The sequence below is a fragment of the Glycine max genome, chromosome 5, assembly GCF_000004515.6.
Source record: "Glycine max cultivar Williams 82 chromosome 5, Glycine_max_v4.0, whole genome shotgun sequence".
Classification (NCBI taxonomy): domain Eukaryota; kingdom Viridiplantae; phylum Streptophyta; class Magnoliopsida; order Fabales; family Fabaceae; genus Glycine; species Glycine max.
Genome location: NC_038241.2, coordinates 17,603,456 through 17,624,869, shown reverse-complemented (window position 1 = coordinate 17,624,869; position 21,414 = coordinate 17,603,456). Strand labels below are relative to the sequence as shown.

General features: G+C 40.6%; 1 non-coding gene and 1 pseudogene across 1 annotated transcript; both read left to right on the top strand.

The window, feature by feature from the left end:
• LOC106798801 (uncharacterized) overlaps positions 1-21,414 on the top strand; it is a 79,600-nt pseudogene that overhangs the window by 54,441 nt on the left and 3,745 nt on the right.
• On the top strand, positions 16,388-16,494 carry LOC113001769 (small nucleolar RNA R71). The gene has a single exon (XR_003267255.1). It is a non-coding gene; the product is annotated as a small nucleolar RNA R71 (small nucleolar RNA).

The window sequence follows — 21,414 nt, the reverse complement described above, 5'->3', positions numbered from 1 at the left end:
AATCAATCTCAAGAGGTAAAACATCACCAAACATGTAATCAATGTCAAATTCAGATTCACTCTCAGCATCAAATTCAGACATATGATCAAGTACAAATTCAGATTCAATGCATGAAGAGTGACAGGCATGCATATTAGAATGAAGATCAGTCATGTATTTATCAACAATATGGTCAATTATTTCAACACGAAATACAGAAAGATCTTCAGATGGGTGTTTCATAGCATCAAGAATATTAAAATGAACAGTTATATCACCAAATTCCATAGATAGTGTGTCTGCATATACATCTATCTTAGTTCTAGGAGTTTTCATAAAAGGTCTACCTAGAATGATGGGAATTAATCCTTTAGAAAATCCCTCCTCCATATTCAAAATATAAAAATCAATAGGGAAAATCAGTTCACCAACTCTAACTAAGACATCCTCCATGAAACCAACAGGATAGGCAACACTTCTATTAGCTAAATGAATTACCACATCAGTTAACTGCAAAGGACCTAGAGATAGAGAATTAAAAATAGACAGAGGCATAACACTAACAGAAGCTCCTAAATCTAGCATGGCATTGTCAAACTTAATGTTCCCTATAATACAAGGTATGCTGAATGTACCTAGATCTTTACATTTTTTAGGGATTTGGGGAACAGATATACCAATCAATGCGGAGACATTTCTGCCCATACTAATTCTTTCACTTCTTTTAAGCTTCCTCTTATTAGTGCACAGCTCCTTCCAGAATTTAGCATATCTTGGAATTTGCTTTATTGCTTCCAGCAGAGGTATGTTTACCTCTACTTTTCTAAATGTTTCCAAGATCTCCTTCTCTGCCTCTTCCATTTTTTTGTTGGAAATTGCTCTTGGAGGGAATGGAAGAGGGATATGCTGCTTTTGTAAATCAAAATTACCAATGGGAGATTCACCTGCATAGAAATTGTTAGGTAACTTACTCTTTAAATTTTTGTCATCATCTTTTTCTGGAGTAGAGTGAGGTTGGGCAGGTTCATTTGCAGATGAGGAAGATGCTACTGGTTGAGGTCCTTGACACTGCTTTCCCGACCTCAATGTAATGGCACTCACATTTTTGGGATTCTAGACAGATTGAAAAGGTGATCTGTCAGAATTTTGGGACTGTTGTTGATTTAACTGTGTAGCCAATTGTCCTATCTGATTAGTTAAGCTCTGAATGGAGGCTCTGGTCTCTTGTTGAAACTGCATGTTTTGCATAGTCATTTTCCTCACAAGTTCTTCAAGGGAAGGTTGCGGAGGAGCCTCAACTGTTTGTTGTTTCTGGGGCTGTTGCTGTTGTTGTTGTTGCTGCTGGATTGGTAGAGAAACGTATGGTCTGCTAGGGCCAGCAACATTCTGAAAATAAGGTTGTTGTCGTTGTTGCTGCTGTTCTGAAGGATTCGACCATCTAAGGTTGGGATGATTCCTCCACCCGGGATTGTACCTGTTGCTGGAGAGGTCATAATTGTTCTGTTGTGGCTGATTTTGCTGCTGAGGTTGAGGAGGTCTATTGTAGATGTTTGCAGCATAAGCTTCAGGCTATTTGTCGCAACGTGCCCTTCGCGGGCGAGCGAGGGCGAGGCTCACGAGTGCGCTTTCCAAAGGAGGAAAGATGCACGGAGTCGCCGCCAACGTTTATTTGTTGAAAACGTCGGAAAAACCAAAGGAAACTGGTCAAAATGAAAATTCTAAGTTCGGGAGTTGTATTTACGCTTGAGGAAGGTATTAGCACCTCTCACGTTTGTCTCAAAGGACAACAACCTATTTTTTAGAATTGTTGAAATTGTGTTACCTTAACTTTATTTCTTTTTATTTTTTGAGGTCGACAAAAGCGGGGCTCTTGCTCCTACGTACCCTCAATTGAAGAGGAAATCAGACCTACGTAGTTCTTTATTATGCGTGAATCAAGTGATTCTTTTTACTTGAAGGGTGATCATTTTAAGGCGTTGGACCTTAAAAATGATCAATTTTACTTGGTAAGAAACTGAAATGATAAACTTTCTAAACCCTATTTTTTTTGTGGACGAGCTTGACTAGGCGAGTTGATTTTAGCCTTAGTTTCGCTTTAGTTATTACTCAATTCAATTAAGAATGAGAAATCCCAAAGAGAAAACGTCCGATTGATTTTTCGCTTCATTTTACTAAAAGGAATTTTTTATTATTATATTATTATTTTACCTCTTTTTTGATTTCCAACGTGGTTACGGCACGACCGAACGGTCGGAATTCATTTTAACAGAAATTAATGGATGATACAATTCAAATGATCGGTGGAAATATATTTTATTTTTAGATTAGGCAAGAAATGACTTAAATAAATGGCTTAAGCACGTCAAAAGGGGGTATAAAAAGCGAATGAAAACGAGAATAAAAATACATGAAACAAAATGTGGACCTCCACGGGTTCGTAGAATGAATTGAAAAGCTCGGTTTGAGGTACTTACCCGTTGAAGATTGAAGAAAACGAAGAACGAACGATGAATCTTGAAGAACGGTTGAGAATCTTCGCGTAACTACTCACGGAAATGTTACGGAAGCCCCTCGGCTTGGATTTTCTTCACGGAAATAATTTTCCTCAGCAATTGAGAGAGAGAGAGAAGTGCCAAGAAGGCTGAACCCTTTTCTTCTTCACTCCTCCCCCTATTTATAGCAAAATAGGGGAGGAGCTTGCCACCCAGCTCGCCCAGGCGAGCAAGGTTGCTTCCTCCAGAAGCAACAGCCTTCTGGAGGAAGGATCTGGAAGACCCAAGTGGGCCAGATTGCTATTTGTACCCCCTTTTTTACTAAATGCACCCCCTTCTATTTTTTTGGTAATTCTTTTTCCGTAACGTTACGAAACTTCACGAATTTCGTAACGATACTTATTTTTCTTCCGCAAGGTTACAAATCCTTACGGATTATGTATTTACTGTTTTTTAGCTTTCGAAGAAGTTACGGAAACTTACGGATTGCGCAAAAACACCTCTTTTCGATTTCCGCCACATTACGGAATTTCACGGATTGCGCAAGCTTGCTTCCTTTTGATTTCTGACACGTCTCGGGACTTCATTCATTGTGCAACAAAGGATGCCAAGTGTCTCGAAGCGGCCAATCAAAGGTTGTATATCATCAAATAATAATCCCCGGACGAAATTAGGGTATGACAGTTGCCCCTCTTTACTTACCTCTCATCGGAGATAAGAGGAAAGCAAAGATAGGACACTGATTTCGTCCGTCCTGCCCTTTCCGTGATGACGACTCTCGTCTCTACTCCTTCTTTTTTCTTCTGCACAAATATAATATACATATACACATATACACATATTTGGCGAAGGAACCGATCCAGAAAACAACAGAAGAACGTGTTTCCCAGTCACCAGAGGCTTTGCGCTTGATAATGGAGGACACATGAACAGCGCTAGGTAATGACATTCATGGGGCTCCGAAAAAAGGGGAGAATGGAGGATTGCCTTGAGGGTCCGCACTTAGGCAATCATGAAACACAGCTCCAAACTCGAAAGTGGAGGACACATGAACAGCGCTAGGCAATAACATTCATCGGGCTCCGAAAAAAAAAGGGCAGAATGGAGGATTGCCTTGAGGGTCTGCACTTAGGCAATCATGAAACACAGCTCCAAACTCGATGGTGGAGGACACATGAACAGCCCTAGGCAATAACATTCATGGGGCTCCGAAAAAAGGTGAGAATGGAGGATTGCCTTGAGGGTCCGCACTTAGGCAATCATGAAACACAGCTCCAAACTCAAAAGTGGAGGACACATGAACAGCGCTAGGCAATAAAATTCATAGGGCTCCGACAAAAGGTGAGAATAGAGGATTGCCTTGAGGGTCCGCACTTAGGCAATCATGAAACACAGCTCCAAACTCGAAAGTGGAGGACACATGAACAGCGCTAGGCTATAACATTCATGGGGCTCCAAAAAGGGGGAGAATGGAGGATTGCCTTGAGGGTCCGCACTTAGGCAATCATGAAACACAACTTCAAACTCGAAAGTGGAGGACACATGAACAACGCTAGGCAATAACATTCATGGGGCTCCGAAAAGGGTTGGCAGGACCGAACGGTCCACCGGGTTTTTCCACCTGAAAGGCAAACATGCTTTTTGTAAAGAAAAATAAATCATTCGCGAGAGCACCATATCTTAGAGAAACAATATACTTGTGCCACGGGTAATTTTCCTTGTAACCGAGAATGAAGGGCAGGATGTCAACTTTTAGCTTTCAAATGAACATGCAAGGGAAACATCGGGCTAAGCTGAAAATAAATCACTCATAGTGTATAAAACTCACAAGGCAAGTGTTTTATCCTATTCTCAAACCATAACTGCACCATGACTTCATTTTGCACACGATTTCCTATCAAATCAAAGATCAAACGTACGATCACGGACCAATAGGATTTTCTCGAGGATAGTGTTTTTTGGAGAGGAAGCTGGGTGTTTCGGTCTTTTCCTCTTTGTTCATGTGGGGTGGGATATTGCCAGTCAAGAATGATTCTGAGTGGCAATCTGGCTTTGAAGAATTTCTGTCATCTTTTTTTCATTGATCGAGAATTGCTTCTTTTCCCTTTTCACTTCTTTTCGACCTTTGATCGGGAATCCTTCTTTCCTTTCTTCTGTTCTTTTCTTTATTTTCATTTTTCTTTTTTCTTTCTTTCCATTTCTTCTTTTCTTTTTTTTCACTTTTCCTTCCCCATCCCTTTCTTTGGGAAATCGGGTTTGGCATTCTATTTGCTCTCCCTTGAGGAGATTCCGCTGTCCTTTGCTTCCGGGGAAAGAATGAGGATTCCTTTTTACAGGCCAAGGTTCAAAAAGGTCTAAGGTTGTGTTTCAATGGGGTCTTTTATCGTGGGAACCCAATCTTGATATCTGGGGCGAAACAAATTTGGGTGTCAAGGTGTCGGTCTCGGGCCGAACTCCCCTATCACTCCATAAGGCACGCGTGACAATGATGATTTGAAAACAACGTGCAAAATTAGTCATGGCTACACCCAGGTGGGCACTCAAGCATCCTGTTTATGGCATTGTGATACTACGGTTGGGAATTTACACAAACAGACCCAACGTTTCCCAATTATGTTCTTTTATCAGTTCAATGAATTCATCAATTCTTATCTCGGTTTATTCCGGAAAATAAACTCTTAGCATCAATCCCTTGTTTCCAGAAGATACGTTTGCTCTTTACGAATGATTTATACTTCTTAACTATAACATGTCGACCTTCGCGGTATTTCTTTCTTTTTCCTTTTTGTTTCATTTTTATATATTCACAAAACTATACACCTATGGTCCTCTATGAAGAAATTTTTCTTTGTATATCTACACTCTTTATACATGACAAAATTTTTCTGTACACGCATTGGAACTCTCTCTCTTTACGTCACACGGTCAAACCCTATTTACATTCAAAGATCTTTTTCATTTTTCTCCAACGCACACCTATGGTTCATACAAAAGTTTCTTTATATACATTCGTTGCTCACACACACAAGAATTTCTCTCCACGCATCACTTACACACACAAAACCTTCTATACACATTTTCCTTTTACATACAGGTATATATACAAAAACACTTTTTCTTTTCTTTATGAACATGACTTTTATTCACAACGCTTCTCTTTTTTTATTAGGATTTTTGGTTCATTTTACTTTTAGGACAATGTTCCTAAATGAAAAAACTCTACACGGTTCCGGAATTTCAACAAACACTATTGACAACAATGAAACAAGTACCGACGTAACAACTCAAACGATATGTATGTACAAAACAAAAGTCAAAACAAGAAACAAACATTAGTCCCTTAGTCAAACAAAAGATAGCATACAAATGATAAATGATGGAACATACGAATTTGGGGATCCCACGGTCATGTGGCTCCGCATGCCCCCGGACTCTTGGGTCACGGTAACAAAAAGTGGGGTGGTCGACAAAAGCAGGACTTTTGCTCCTATGTATCCTCAATTTGTGATGAGGAACTCAGACCTACGTAGTTCTTGATAGCTGTGAGACTAAAAATAGTCTCGGTGTTTTCTTCACCAAAATGCGAACATGCTTTAGTAAAGAGACAAAACTTCCAACTGATCAGAGCAACATATGCTTTTGGATGAAAAACAATGTGTCTATCGGGGAAGGAGAGTATGCTGATGAAATTTTCTCATAACCGTAAATGAGATTTTGGATGTTAGCATTTCATTTCTAAACGACCATTTAGAGGAAACACTGGGTCCAACAAAGATAGGAGAAAATCACTCAAAGTGTATCAATCTCACACAGGTAAGTGTTTTATCCTAATTCCGAACCATAGATATGGCATGACTTGATTTTGCAAATCATTTCCTATCAAATCAAAGATTACATGCGTGATCATGGATCAATAGGACTTATTTTGGGAATGGTTTTTAGGTGGGGAATTTGGCTTTGAGTGTTTTTGCCTTTTCCTTTTCTGTTTTTGTTTAGTGCATGGCGAGAAAGTTGCTAGCGCACAGGATTTTGGTTGGCAATCAAAGGGAGAGGGCCACTTTGGGTCGTGGTTTCCTTTCTTTTTTGTTTACTTGGTGACAATTCTGTATTGTTCAGATATTGTCCGGTCCGAAGACCTTTCTGCATATTTCTTCTGTTTTCTTCCGATCCTTGATCGAGAATTTTCCTTTCTTTTTTTTTTTTTTACTTTCTCCCACTCTTTCATTGGGAATTTTCTTTCTGTTTTGTGTCTTCTCCCTTTCTTGGATTGGGAATTCTCTCTTCTTTTTTTGTGTCTTCTCCTTTTCTTGGATTGGGAATTTTCCTTCTCTTTTGTGTTTTCTTCCGAGGGTAAGGATTATGGTGAGTTGGGATTTTGGCTCAAGGCTTGTAGAACGGCTGGTCATGATACATGTTAGGATTTGGCCAGCGGTTCGGGGATAAAGGGGATGTCCCCACATTATTCCCATGATACACATGCAACAAATGATGATTAGGAAATTTTATGCAAAACTGGTCATGCATGCACCCATGTGGACACTCAAGCATCAAGTTTTTATGGTCATGTGACACTAGGGCTCAGGATTTATTTTCCCTATTTTAAGTCAACCCGGTATTTCCAAAATATATTCTTTTATCAATTCATGCATTCATCCGAGTCCATTTTGGGCGTTCGGGAAAATTTTCACAGCACTCACCCTTCAGGTGTATACACATTTTTTCAAAAACTGGTTATGATCAGTGAATTTTTCAAAGAAAAGCTGGAAGTTATCTCTTTTCACAAGCATGTTGTTTTTTAGCTAGACAACTTTTATTATTTTTTATTTTCTATTTTTTTCTTCCTTCTTATTCTTTTCTTGCTCGCTCTCTTTTTTTTCATGAGGTATTTTGCTACCTAAACATACGTACAATATTTTTGCTATATACATGCATATCCAAGGTATCTTGCTACCTAAACATACATATATATGTTTTGTGAGATATTTTTGCTATATACATGCATATCCAAGGTATCTTTCTACCTAAACATACATATATACATATATTGTTTGTGAGGTATGACTACCTTCCGAGCTTGTGCTTGTTTTATTTAAATTCCTAGGATCATGAGCAACTAGGTGTGTCCTACTATTACTTGAGAAACAAAGGTGATCAAACAAGCAGAGATTTAAAAGTTACTAGGTTGCCTCCTAGTAGCGCTTCTTTAACGTCTTGAGCTGGATGCTTGATGGCTTGTCGGTCACGGACCTAGTACTTTGCTTTACCTTTGGCTCTAACCTTTTTGTGGATGAGCTGAGGTGAACTCTAGAGGTGATGGCGGTGCGTCTGTTGCCCGCTGCTGGCCATCCCCAGGCTGCTGTGGTGTTTCGCCCTGTGCCTGCCTGGGGGCGCAGTACTTCTTGATGAAAGCTCGATTAGTAAGGGGCCTGATGCCCTTGCCGGAGGTGACAAGCACTCCGTAGAACTGATAGAGACCCGTAATTAGAGCTTGACAACTCCAAGACCCTGTTGGACTTCTTCGGGTCCACTGGGTGTCTTGCAGGCGCGATCCCTGCAAACAATAGATGAAATCAAAAATCAGTTGAGCGAGGTGTATACTTACCTATGTCATGATGACGTGACCTTGCCGGGGGGAACGGGCACCCTATAGGGCTACAGAGGCCGGTAACCAAAGCTGGAAACCCTAGGGCCCTGTTGGACTTCTCCGGGTCCACTGGGTGTCTTTGTGGGTGCCATTCCTGCAAACAATAGATGGTATCAGAAATCAGTTGAACCATATGTATACTTACCTATATCACGATGACATGACCTCGCTGGGGGAATGGGCACCCTATAGGGCTGACAGAGGCCCGTAACCAGAGCTGGAAACCCCAGGGACCTGTTGGACTTCTCCGGGCCCACTGGGCGTCTTGTGGGCGCGATCCCTGCAAACAATAGATGACACCAGAAATCAATTGAACCATGTGCATACTTACCTATGTCATGACGGCACAGACCAACCGATACATCTGCAGGGGGAGATTGGCATTGTGGTCGCTGGGCAGAATGTTGCTAAATAGCAACGTCATCCACGTCAGGGTGGCCATGTTGGTGCGCATGATCCGCACTCGTCTTTTTGCAGCGGCACGGGGGAAATCTTGCCCCGGTTTGCATAGTAGATGCATGATAGTCTCCCTCTCTGGATGTGCTCGCATAGTTGGTCGCCCTCCAATATCAGGGGGTGGCCCAGGAACTGATAAAAGGAAACTACGAGCCCCTTAACCGGGAGCGCAAGTCTCGGTTAAGCATCTAAGGGCAAAGGACCTTATATTCTCCTAAGGTGTGGATATGGAGTACACAGAAATTTAGGACGCGTAGCCCTCTAAAGGCGAGGGCGTGCAGCCCTCTGCAGGCGAGGATGTGCAGTCCTCTGATGGTGAGGACATATAGTCCTCTAAAGGTGATAGGTACTAGTACCCAAGGGTCCACCTTTATGAGAAAGCAAGAGATCGACTCATCGAGAGGGCCGGTCATCCAACAAGATTGGACACGAGATGTAGGAAATCTATGCAGTTAACATGATTTTTAGGGATGCAGACGCATGCAACCTTTTGTTGTGAAATTTGGTAATGCTGACCTCATATGAAATAATGCAATGCAATGGAAAGTTGTACAATGTTCATGACATTCTTTCCCTATTTTGTGATTTTGATTTTGATTTAATCTTTTTGGAAAACACAGATTGACTGTCCGTTTGAAAAAGGTGATAATTCATGCAACCCTATCCTATCTTTTGCAAATCTCTCCAAGAACTCCCTCAGAGTGTATGTTCTGTTTGATTTAGTCACTTGACCATTTTGGAGTGACGGCAATGGAGCCGTTTGACATTTAATCAATCTATTGAGATTCCAGGGCTTGTCTCCCTTTTCTTTGTTTAAAAACATCGACGGATGAGAACTTTTGATCTGCCCCTATGTTCACTTGAGGCTCATGCACGATGCCCCTCATTGCCTCAGTGTAAGGCTTTGGGGTACCAATTGTTATCTTTCATCATGACCTTGTATCTGGGAACCTATTGGGTGAAAACTTCTAATCTGCCCCTAGGTTCGCTTGAGGTTTTTGCATGGTGCCTTTCATTGCCCCAGTGTAAGGCTTTGAGGTACGATCGTTGTCTTTCGTCATGACCTTGTAGCAAGGAACCTATTGGGTGAGAACTTCTAATCTGCCTCTAGGTACGTTTGAGGTTTATGCATGGGGCCTTTCATTGCCCCAGTGTAGGGCTTTGAGGTACAATCGTTGTCTTGTTTTCACAACTTCGCAGTAAGGAAGAATGAAAGATGCAGTTGATTCTTGCAAAAAGAATTTTCCAAGGACGAGAAATAGTTGAAGGATCTTTCAGTTGATGGATTAAGTCAAATGACTCCTATGTAGAAGCAAGATGTTTTGATGTCTTGATGATGCTAAAGGATCAAGTGCTTCTAAGTTTTACTCAAGACAAGAATCCAAGAAAATCAAGAGATATGATCAAGTTGATCTGTAGAATCTTTAGGAAGAAGTTTCCAAATTGAAAATACAAAAGGTTTGACCAAAGAATTCTATCATTTCAAATTGAGATTTGCTCTCTGGTAATCGATTACCAGCAGCAGAAAAATGTTTATAACAGTCACTAGAAATTTGAGTTCAAAATTTATAACGCGTAATTGATAACACATGGACGATAATTGATTACCAGCAGTTTATTGAACGTTTTAATTCAAATTTTTAAAACCTGTAATCGATTACATAAGTCTTGTAATTGATTACCAGAGGGGATTTTCAGAATATAATTCCCAAGAGTCACATCTATTCAAATGGTTTATGAATGACCATCAAAGGTCTACTTATATGTGACTTGGAAACACGAATTTAAAGAGAGTTGCCAAAAAATTTTATCCTCTCAAAAGATTAAGAGTTTTTTTTTTGAACTGAAATGTTTTATCCTCTCAAAAAGATTCCTTGGTCAACCACTTGCATATTCAATAAGGAATTTTGATTGATCTTCATTTTACAATCTACCTCTTTTAAGAGAGATTTCTTCTTCTCTTCTTCTTATTTTTGAAAAGGGATTAAGAGACCGTGGGTCTCTTGTTGTAGAGGATTCTTGAACACAAGGGAAGAGTTGTCCCTGTGTGATTCAGACTTTGTAAAAGGAGTTTTACAAAGAGAGTGGAAAATCTCAAGTGGGTTGCTTGAGGACTGGATGTAGGCACGGCAAGTGGCCGAACCAATATAAATCAAGTTTGCATTCCTCTCTTCCCTTAAACTTCTTTTATTTATTGCTATTTATCTTTTTCTTTAAAGAAGTTTATTTTGAATTGTCTTTTGAGTAATTCATGTTTAAGGGTGCATTGTTAATCCGAAAAGAGAGAGTGAAAGTTTAATTGGGGAATAGTCTTCGTATCTTAATTCAATCCCCTCTTTTTCTTAAGGTAACTGAGGCCATTTGTCCAACATCCTATTCTTGATAACTCACTTCTCTCTAAAAAGACAAACTTTCCGGAATTAGGTCATATGAACGTCTTGAAAACATAGTCAATCAAATGTTTTTTTTTAACCCTTTTTTTTAATTTTAATTTTAATTTTTATTTATATTTTGAAATTTATTTGTTTTGAACTTTACTTGTTGTTTTACGGCAGCCCCACCAACGTGCAAGACGAGTAATCTCTGATTGAAAGGTCACAGGTCGCTTGAGCAAATAGACCAATGGCTTGCACCCAATTCCGGTGAAAGTTGAAAATCCTGATGAGTCATTAGAGACATCTAACAACAGCTTTCAAAATTGCCCCATGTGTGGCATCTCTTGTCAATGTCGGGATTTACACGTGATTCTCCTCAAATTTCAGCCAGCCCGCATCAATTAGACCTTGCACCTTACGCTTCAGAGCCCTACAATGCTCAATGGAATGCCCCGGGGCTTCTCCGTGACAAGCACACGTTGCGTTCGAGTCGTATTCTCGGAGAAATGGAGGTTGATGAACCTTGGTTGGGGTTATGGCTACCATTGAATTATCAAGTAGATATAGGAGCAAGTCAGCATAGGACACTGGAATTGGGGTGAATTCTACAGGCTTTCTCGCTGCAAAATTCATTTCTTGGTTGGTGCTCTTGGTTTGTGTCTACCATTACGATTATCATCTCCCTTTCCATCTTTGGGGGTGCCACTTGGGCTGCCAGATCCCTCCATCTTTAGGCGTATTCTTTGAAAGATCTGTGCCCCCTTTTTTTGCACATGTTCAGTAGTTGCATCCTATCCGAAGCCATTATACTGACACTGCCTAACGAAGGCAACCATTAGGTCCTTCCAATCATGGGCTCGGGAAGGTTCCAAGTTAGTGTACCAGGTAACAGCTACCCCCAGTAAGACTTTCTTGGAAGGAATGTATCAGCAATTTCACATCTTTTGCGTATGCCCCCATCTTCCGACAATACATCTTTAGATGGTTCTTGGGGCAAGTAATCCCCTTGTACTTGTCAAAGTCCAGCACCTTGAACTTGAGAGGGGTGATGATATCGGGTATTGGGAACAACTCTTCTAGGCTAGCAAAGGAATAATCTTCACCTCCTTCAATGGCCCTGAGCCTTTCCTCTAGATGATCCAGCTTTCCCATTTCTGCCATAGCATGAGGGTTTTTACTTGTTGTGGAATGCAAGAGGTGTAGTTGTGGGTGATACTGAGGGCCCTCCAAAGGGTTTTGTAGGGATATACCACCAACTGCTTGCCCTTCCGTGGCATATCCGAGCCAAGGCTCGAAGTCGGCTAGATTGTGATGGGGAATTTCATGTGTCTCCCCCACAGTTTAAGAGACATGTGCATGATCAGTTTGGGGTTGCTGGCTCTCAATGGGTATAGGAGTGGAGTTATTGACATTCTTATTGGGATTGTATGCCACATTGGGTGGCATATAGTTGAGAGGCAAGCCATATGGCGGGAATGCGTGCTCGTTTTGAATTTGCACATCATGGGGGCCGCCCATACTTCCCAAATCTTTGCCTACCATATCTGAGGTTGGATGATTCATTGATGCCGGATGGTGACGTCGGGTTCACCTTAGCAACAACGCTGGTAGCGGCAATTGCAACCGCATTGGCTTCCATTATCTTCTTCACGCTCATCATGGTCATCATCGTGGCCATTCGCTCTTTCATGGCCTCCATGTCGGCCTTCATCTTCTCTTGCATCTCCTCTACTTCACCCATTACTCTAGCTCTAGCACAAGTTCGGTGAGGGCACCGTAAAGCATGTTTTTTTTCTTTTTTATAACAATGATTAAGTTCTTTTTTTTTCAAGGAAAGAATGCAATGAGCAATGCAACCAATGAACAACATGGATGTTTGCGAATGATGCACAGTTGAAGTATTGCAAATTTTTACACTAGATATGGGGTTGAATCAATTTAGATTTTCAACATGGTCCATGACATCTCCGTCAAGGTGAAACTGGAAGTAACAGGGACATCGACAGCCCTAAATGTGTTTGGCAGTAGACGAAGCAATGATGTAACACGATCCATCTTTTGCCCCAATTTTTGCAAGATGGTTACTTCCATGCTTCAACTTGACTCGATGAACCTTTTCGTAAAAGCGCGAGCTTGGTTCAGCCCCATAACCCAGGGAATGGCAATTTTGATCGCCAATACTTCATCAACAATTCATAGGGATGCAAGACTCGGGAATATGCATGCTATGCATGGAAAATGTAATTATGAGATTGAGATGCCCGAAGAAACATCCTTTCTTAGTTAACCATGCATTAGGTACCATGTTTAATCATTTTTTTTAAGTGAAATGGGTTTATGATCCCAACATGGTTGGCTCATGGTACCGAATATATGCAACTAAGAATGCAGCATGAACTTTCGCGCTTTCTTTTTTTGTTTTTGTCAGTTGAAGGGGAAAACGCAAGGGTCACGCATGAGCAAACATGAAAATAATTAGTATGCAATTTGTAGATCAAAAAAGTTTGTTGAACACATATGCATGATGATGCAATGACTCATGCAAAATGTGATGTGATAACGGACAAATGCAAGAACGATATGTTCATTATGATGCTGAAGAGATGTTTATGCGGTGCATGATATGAATGCATTTACGGACACAAGAGCCCGGAAAATCATCTCTCCTTACTTGCGCATTTGGGGGCGCGACGCCCCATGTGTGCAGTTAAGAAGACGATATGGATCTTTCGACTTCCCATGACAAAAGACGAGACCCACATACAACGCATGTGTGACAGTATGATGCAGATGCGCATGCATGAAAAGGAAAGAAAACAACACAAAGGGGTAATTCACACATACGAGACTGCAGAGATCCAACTTTAATGCTACGTTTTGGGCATGATGGCGCCTCAACATAGTATTAAAAAGGTTACATATTACTCTAAAGAAACCAAACATCACTAGCAAAACTATAAACTAGTGCTATTTACCAAAAATGCATGAGAACGAATGGCATGGAGCGTGTTTGCTCTTTGCCCCTATTTGGGAACCTATAGGATAATATCTAGGGGTCTCTAATAACTACTCCCCAACAATTCATAACTCACACGGCTGTTTTCTAGAGGTATCATCACTCAAGATAATAATATTGTGGCGGTATGGAATACCAGCGACAACACATTATAAAGAGAGAAAGCTCTAGACGAGGTTTCACTATTATCAAGCAAGGACCTAGCATGATGATAGATTCACCTCCACTCCTTAAATTCCCATGAACCCGGGTATAGGGCCCCTTTTTTACTCAAACCCGTGGGTGCTTAGAATATAGTGTAAAGAATGCGAAATATACAACAATTATTTACATTTTACACAGTTCAACAAATGCACACACGAAGTTTCACAAATCCCCAATTCCTTAAAATAGGCCTAACTCACAAAAAGGTCCCCAGTGGAGTCGCCAACTGTCGCAACGTGCCCTTTGCGGGCAAGCGAGGGCGAGGCTCACGGGTGCGCTTTCCAAAGGAGGAAAGATGCGCGGAGTCGCCACCAATGTTTATTTGTGGAAAACGTCGGAAAAACCGAAGGAAACTGGTCAAAATGAAAATTCTAAGTTCGGGAGTTGTATTTACGCTTGAGGAAGGTATTAGATCCTCTCACGTTTGTCTCAAAGGACAACAACCTATTTTTTAGAATTGTGGAAATTGTGTTACCTTAACTTTATTTCTTTTTATTTTTTGAGGTCGACAAAAGCGGGGCTCTTGCTCCTACGTACCCTCCATCGAAGAGGAAATCACACCTACGTAGTTCTTTATTATGCGTGAATCAAGTGATTCTTTTTACTTGAAGGGTGATCATTTTAAGGCGTTGGACCTTAAAAATGATCCATTTTACTTGGTAAGAAACTGAAATGATAAACTTTCTAAACCCTACTTTTTTTGTGGACGAGCTTGACTAGGCGAGTTGATTTTAGCCTTAGTTTCGCTTTAGTTATTAGTCAATTCAATTAAGAATGAGAAATCCCAAAGAGAAAGCGTCTGATTGATTTTTCGCTTCATTTTACTTAAAGGCATTTTTTTGATTATTATATTACTATTTTACCTCTTTTTTCATTTCCAACGTGGTTACGGCACGACCGAACGGTCGAAATTCATTTTAACAGAAATTAATGGATGATAAAATTCAAATGATCGGTGGAAATTTATTTTATTTTTAGATTAGGCGAGAAATGACTTAAATAAATGGCTTAAGCACGTCAAAAGGGGGTATAAAAAGCGAATGAAAACGAGAATAAAAATACATGAAACAAAATGTGGACCACCACGGGTACATAGAATGAATTGAAAAGCTCGGTTTGAGGTACTTACCCGTTGAAGACTGAAGAAAACGAAGAACGAACGATGAATCTTGAAGAATGGTCGAGAATCCTCGCGTAATTACTCACGGAAACGTTACGGAAGCGCCTCGGCTTGGATTTTCTTCACGGAAATAATTTTCCTCCGCAATTTTGAGAGAGAGAGAAGTGCTAAGAAGGCTGAACCCTTTCCTTCTTCACTCCTCCCCCTATTTATAGCAAAATAGGGGAGGAGCTTGCCACCCAGCTCGCCCAGGCGAGCAAGGTTGCTTCCTCCAGAAGCAACAACCTTCTGGAGGAAGGATCTGGAAGACCCAAGTGGGCCAGATTGCTATTTGTACCCCCCTTTTTACTAAATGCACCCCTTCTATTTTTTTGGTAATTCTTTTTCCGTAACGTTACGAAACTTCACGAATTTCGTAACGATACTTATTTTTCTTCCGCAAGGTTACGAATCCTTACAGATTATGTATTTACTCTTTTTTAGCTTTCGAAGAAGTTACGGAAACTTATGGATTGCGCAAAAACACCTCTTTTCGATTTCCACCACATTACGGAATTTCACGGATTGCGCAAGCCTGCTTCCTTTTGATTTCTGACACGTCTCTGGACTTCATTCATTGTGCAACAAAGGACGCCAAGTGTCTCGAAGCGGCCAATCCAAGGTTGTATATCATCAAATAATAATTCCCGGACGAAATTAGGGTATGACACTATTGAATTGCTTCAGATTGTTGCATAGAAGGGCAAAGGTATGTGTGGTGGTCGACAGAGGAGCATAAACCATAGAGTCTGGCGATAGGTGCAGATTTTTGATTCATGGCCAGTTGGGTTACTAGGTTAACCAAGGCATCTAGTTTACCTTCAAGCTTCTTAGTCTCGGCGGATGAAGATGAATTCATGGCTACTTCATGCACTCCTCTAATGACAATAGCATCATTTCTGGCACTAAATTGCTGGGAGTTTGAAGCCATCTTCTCAATTAAATTTCTGGCTTCAGGAGAGGTCATGTCTCCAAGGGCTCCACCACTAGCAGCATCTATCATACTTCTCTCCATGTTACAGAGTCCTTCATAAAAATATTGGAGGAGAAGCTGCTCAGAAATCTGGTGGTGAGGGCAACTGGCACATAGTTTCTTAAATCTCTCCCAATATTCATATAAGCTCTCTCCACTGAGTTGTCTAATGCCTGAAATATCCTTTCTGATGGTCGTGGTCCTGGAAGCAGGGAAAAATTATTCTAAGAATATTCTCTTGAAGTCATCCTAGCTCGTGATGGACTTGGAGCAAGGTAATATAGCCAGTCCTTTGCCACTCCCTCTAAAGAATGAGGAAAGGCCTTCAGAAATATGTGATCCTCCTGGACATCTGGGGGTTTCATGGTGGAGTAGACAATATGGAATTCTTTCAAATGTTTTTGTGGGTCTTCACCTGCAAGGCCATGAAACTTTGGAAGCAAATGGATCAGTCCAGTTTTAAGAACATATGGGACATCCTCATCAGGGTATTGGATGCACAAGCTTTCGTAGATGAAATCAGGTGCAGCCATTTCCCTTAGAGTCCTCTCACGGGGTGGAGGTTGTGCCATGTTCTCAGAATGTTCAAAATCAGAATGTTCAAAACTATAATGCTCAAAATCACCAATAACAGAATGCTCAGGATGCTCAAAAAGTACTAAATGATGTCTAACTAATCTATGAAATGTCCTATCTATCTCAGGATCAAAGGGTTGTAAGTCAGATGGATTGCCTCTAGTCATACACTATATTCAGCATGCACAACTAGTTGCCTTCTTATGCAAGTAACAATGTAGGTTTGAACTACAGCTACCCTCAAATGATATCCAAATGAATTGAAATTATGTGAGCAACACCCTAAAATCATGAAAAGATGGCACAAAAATTTTCAGGCAAAAATTCAAAGTCTAACTATGGAAACAACCTAAGGAAAGTTTAGAAAAATAAAACAATAAAACTTGAAAAATAAAAAAAAAACTAGTAAGCAGGCGATTTTGACTAGCTAGAGACCTCAGCCAGCCTATGGCAAGGTACCACAACATGGGAAATTTTTGTCTACCCCAAATACATATATAATAATAGCGATTCTGAAAACCGGAGCAAAAGTTATGGCCGTTTAAAGTTTTGACAAAAATCAAATTTGCTACTTTTTTTGAACTTTCAAATCTGACCAAACTAAGGTCTCCAGCTATTTTTCCCACAAAATATGGATCAAAAGAAGTGACCACAAAAAAAATTCAGCCAAAAATAACAAATATAGCTACCAAAACAAAAAATCCCAATTAATTCAGCAAGTGTGGTCTCTAAAATCCTTCGCTAAGGGATTTCCACTACTACCCTATTTTGCAGTTCAACAAAAGTGGTCGCTAAATCCGTCGCAAAGTACTATTCACAGCAAAACACAAAAACTGAAACAGGGGAAGCGCTGAATAGAAAAACTAAACAAAACACCACACTAAACAAAATAACAAGACACTAAACAACACTTAACGCAACACGAACACAACACTAACACAACACACGAAAGCATAAAACAACTAAACATAAAACACGAATCACTAGATATTATGAACCTTTGGACACTACTCCCTGGCAACGACGCCAAATTTGATTGAGGCTGTACCCGAATCAAATAAACATTAAAAATGCAGTATCTAGGATGTGATCCTAGGTCGTCCCCCAATGAGCAATGGTCAACCAAACGTTCATAACAGATAGAAGGAAAATAGTAACGAATTGGGGGAGGGGGGTTGCAAATTAAACAGCGAATAGATGTGAATTAGAAAATATCAGAATTAAAACACGTTGCTTCCCCTTGATTCACAAGCAAGTCTCTTATCTTAGGTTACGAGAGTTTATCCTTTATCAGTTCAACCACTTAATCCAACCCTAAATTAAATTACTAAGCAAAATTTAACATAAGGCATTCATTATGTGATTAAGCAACACATACACCAATTAATCATGAACGATCATTAAGCATGAACGTAAATTAAGCGCAGAGACAATTAATCAAGCACTAAGCATGCATGAATTAATAGCAACAATACAGAGTAATTGGTGAAGAGGAAAAACTGAGCAGAATTTAATAGTAATAATAGAACCTCAAAGAGAGTTGTGCTTGATCCTCGAGAGAAAACAACACTGGAGACTTAGCCTTCCATTAATCAATAGAGAACGAAATTTTATTGCTAAAACAAAAAGTAACAACTGGAATTGCTAAACGAAAAAGTGTCTAAAATAAGAAGAGAAGCCTAAAACTAAAAACGAAAAGAGGAGAGAGAGAAGGGAAGAGCCTAAACTAGAACCTTGGTGCTGTTATATAGTTTTTTCCAGCTCCAAAGCTTACAAATCTGTTTTGAATCCAAGCCCAAAAATAAAATAAAATCAAATCTAGATAAGATAAGATAAGATCTAGATGAAATAATATCTAGATGAGATCAAATCTAAATAATATCTAGATAAGATAAAGTCTAGATAAGATAAAATTTTGTAGAATAAAATAGTCTGCCCTCTTCAAGTCCAAGCCAAATTCTGGATTCAAGCCCAATGCTTTATTAATTCCTGAAATTAGATTAAAAACATCAAATTAGCTTAATGGGCCCAAATAATAAAACTGCCTAATTAATTTGACAATTAAGACTAATCAGTACTTAAAATGGTGCAAAAAGGGTTAAGAAATAAGAGAAAATATGGCACATCACTCACACTCATGAAGCTTATGCTGATGTGGCATGGAGGGGCTTCTTTCACTTGTGGCCTTTGCTGTTGACCCATGCCCCTACTTGTCCTTTCTAGGGCGCCTCTTCTTACATCGGCACGCGTGGGCTTATAGCCTAGCCCAAACCTCCCACGGTTTTCCTTGAATTTGATCAAACTAGCCACACCATCATTGTTCTTCCCTAAGCCTATTCCGGGTTCATATCCGTGCCCTAAGATCACACGGGCTACCATCATTGCAGCATGACACATGTGGGGCAACATCAGGAGGGATTCCACAGAAGCGTTGCTCACTACCTCAAAGGACTGAAAAGCTGTCTCCAAAGATTCTTTCGCAACTTCAACATATGGCATGGAAGAAGGGCAGCTTACTAGAATATCCTCTTCCCCTGAAATGATGACTAAGCACCCCTCCACCACGAACTTCAGCTTTTGATGGAGCGTCGAAGGGACCACCCCAACCGAGTGAATCCATGGTCGGCCCAACAAACAGCTGTAGGCCGGATTGATATCCATTACTTGGAATGTGACTTGGCAAGCATGGGGCCCAATTTGGATTGGGAGGTCGATCTCCCCTATAACGTTCCGGTGGGTGCCGTCAAAAGCCCGCACTATTATGGAGCTTGGCCTCAGGTGAGATGCATTGAATGGTAGTTTTCTCAACGTGCTTTTGGGCATTACGTTAAGTGATGAGCCATTATCCATGAGCACCTTGGCCATAATGTGATCCATATAGTTGACAGACACATGTAGGGCCCTATTGTGCCCCTGCCCCTCGACAGGGATCTTCTCCTCGGCGAAGGTGAGGTAGTTATTAGCCGTAATATTGTTGACGATGCCCTTGAAGCCTTCCACGGAGATATCTTGGGCCACGTGGGCCTTATTCAAAAATTTAACCAACAACGCCCGGTGAGGTTTGGAACTCATGAGTAACTCTAATAGAGAGACCCTAGTCGGGGTCTTGATGAGTTGCTCGATCACTTTGAACTCACTCTGTTGAATGATCCAGAGGAACTCGTTGGCCTCTTCCATGGACACCTTCTTTTCACTGAATTCTCCTCCTTTCTCAGCGAATCTCCTGGCCGGAATGTCCTCCTCTAGAGAGGGGTCCGCTGTTAATCGGTGAAAACGACTAACTTTTGTGTATAAAACTTGTGTATACTATATCAAACTTTTCCAATTTATAGTTGTTTTATAATATTATAATTACTTTATGTTAAATATAGGTAATAGATAATTTATACTTTTGTTTTGTGTGTTTAATAATCAATTTCTCTCAATTTCAGGTTAATTAGGCAAATTGGCAGAAATGATGTTTTCACCTTCTCGCTAAGCCAATCTGCTGGCTTAGCGAGCATTCGCTAAGCGCGACACTCAGTGGCTAAGCACGAGGAAGAATCCAGAAGAAGATGAGATGCCAGGTTCACTGAGCACACCGCTCCAGGTCATCAAGCGCACCGCTTTAGCTTATCTGCTAAGCGAGAGAAGCGCGCTAAGCCACAATCCACTTATGCGTGCTAAGCGATCCAGATTTGCGCTAAGCGCGCGAGCACGGACCAACCCACCTATTTAAGCTTGAAATCAGATTTTTTGAGGGAGTTTAGCATTTTTCTTGAAGAAGCCTCTGCATGCACGAGACTCTGGCCTTGGATTGAAGGTGTTGCATGTTTAGGAAGTTCTAGAGAGAGAAAGGTCCAAGTTCTAGAGAGATTTGAGAGATTTTGTTGTGTGAAGATCTGCAGAGACGAGAGCTCGAAGCGGAAGCCATTCTAAGAACTTGAGATGAGTTTGTGAGTGATTGTGAGATCCTTGAGGTGAAGGAGACATCCTCACCACTTGTATTTTTGCAATCTTTCATCTAGTTCTTCTCTGTGTTGTAAAGGAGGTTTCCGGACCATGGAAAGCTAAATCCTCTGTTGGATCTTCCCTGTAGGTACCTGATGTAAATATATTTCTATCTATGTAATGATGTTTTGTGTATTCTCTGTGCTATCTGCTTTTCATTCCAGTATGCCTTTACCTTGATCACATAGATGCATGCTTTGTTAGGGTCATTCAACAGTGGAAACTGGTCTGATTCTAAAGTCCTTAATAGTACAGGCTAAGTTGTTGTGCTATCACAAGGAATCAAGGTACAAGAACTTAGTTGTGTATGTGTGTCTTAATGCAATCGTGGTTGAGTTTAGTCTTACAAGAGGAATATGCGAACGAGGCTTGATCAGGATTAGGCTAGGCTACCATGAGGAATCGGGGTCTAGCAGTCCAGGGGACAATATAGGAATACATGGGTATTGTTAGATAGTGAACATCCGTTTTAGCATCTGGAACCTTTTAGGAAGACCAACGCATTCTCTACTTGTTTTTACACAACATTTCTCTTGCGTGATTTTCTTT